This window comes from Crocuta crocuta, unplaced genomic scaffold, assembly GCF_008692635.1.
Source record: "Crocuta crocuta isolate KB4526 unplaced genomic scaffold, BGI_CrCroc_1.0 scaffold1310, whole genome shotgun sequence".
Taxonomy (NCBI): domain Eukaryota; kingdom Metazoa; phylum Chordata; class Mammalia; order Carnivora; family Hyaenidae; genus Crocuta; species Crocuta crocuta.
The window spans coordinates 325,443-327,126 of NW_027528861.1; positions in this window are offsets into that span (position 1 = coordinate 325,443).

Here is a 1,684-nt window from a genome sequence, read left to right on the forward strand (position 1 = left end):
GGATGAGCGCTGGGTGTTATATGGAAACCAACTTGACAATAAACTNTTATTTTTGTCTCTTCTTGTTTCCTTTTTCTGTTTATTCATTTTGGCCCGTGTTTTACATCAGAGATTTCCTCATATCTGGTCAGCCTTGGCTCAACTCACATTTAAGAGTGAAATAAGAGCTGTCAACTTATATTTAAGAGTGAAAGTGAAAAGTCATTTGAAAGCTCTTTGTTCTATTGTTAGTTAACTGGTGGTCTTTAGCANAAGCAGGCTCCAGGCTCTGAGCCAGCTTTCAGCACACAGCTGGACACAGGGCTCGAACCTATGAACTGTGAGATCATGACCTGAGCCGAAGTTGGATGCTCAACTGACTGAGCCACTCAGACGCCCCCAGGTATGAATTCTTTAATCTCTTGCCTGGTTGCTTGCATTTGGAGAGCCAGAAACAGTACAGGAATCTCAATGTTCAGTATGAAAGTGTTCACTTAATCCTAGTATTTTATTTATTATTGTCCTTAAGGCAAATTTTATTTTTCATTATTATTTTTAAACCTACTCTTTTTAAAAAATTTGTAAATGTTTAAAAATTTTTTTAACATTTATTTTTGAGCGAGCGAGAGAGAGAGAGAGAGAGAGAGAGAGAGAGCGTGAGGAAGGGAGGGGCAGAGAGAGAGGGAGACACAGAATCTGAACCAGGCTCCAGGCTTTGAGCTGTGGGGATAGAGCCCGATGCGGGTCTTGAACTCACAAACCAAGATCATGACCTGAACTGAAGTTGAATGCTTAACCATCTGCCCCTACTTCCCTCCCCCCCCCACATCCCAAATGCCCCTAGTCCTTCTATTTTAAAAAAACTCTTCTATCTGCCACTTTGTTTGCTGTCACCTTCTGGAGGCTTTCTTTAATTTCTCCAAAAACCAAACATCTGGTCACCTACTAGGATGAAGAAGGGCCTTGGAAATTCAATTCCTTACATGGTCTTTAAATAATTCTCCTCTTTTCTGCTCTATACTTCCACACGTCTTTTGAGGTGTCTCAAACTCCCTGAGCTTTTCCCAAGTTCCATGGGATGTATTAACTTGCTTCTCACTAGCACCCCTTCTGTAGGCATTTAGACATTGTTTTCTCTCAGCTTTGTTCAGTCATTACTACTCCATTCATTTATCTTTCCAAAAATGTGTTGATATTTCTTATCAACTTTGTCTCCTCTCATGTTTCCTTTGTCCTTGTGGGTTTATGATTTTTTATTCCTCATACTGTTTGTGGTGTCATGTTACCAACTGAGAAACCATAGACAATTTACTTGTCTGTTTCTTTTAATTTATTTTTGTTGTTTGTTGTTGTAACATAAGGATAATAAAAGCACCTATATTATAGGAATTTAGTACATATAAAGTACTTAGAACAAAGTCTGGCCAAAGTACCTGATTAATAAGTGTCAACTCTTATTATTGTCACTACTTGCATTATTACAATATTATCATCATTATTTAGGAGTTTCAAAAGAGAACAGAGATAAACACATGCATTCAGTCCATTATGTTTAGCCATTAGTTTATTTTTATTTTTAAGTAGGCTCCACAACTAGCATGGAGCCCAGTGCAGGGCATGAGCTCATGACTCTGAGATCAAGATTTGAGCTGAGATCAAGAGTTGGATACTTAACTGGCGGAGCTACCCAGGTGCCCCCCTCCAT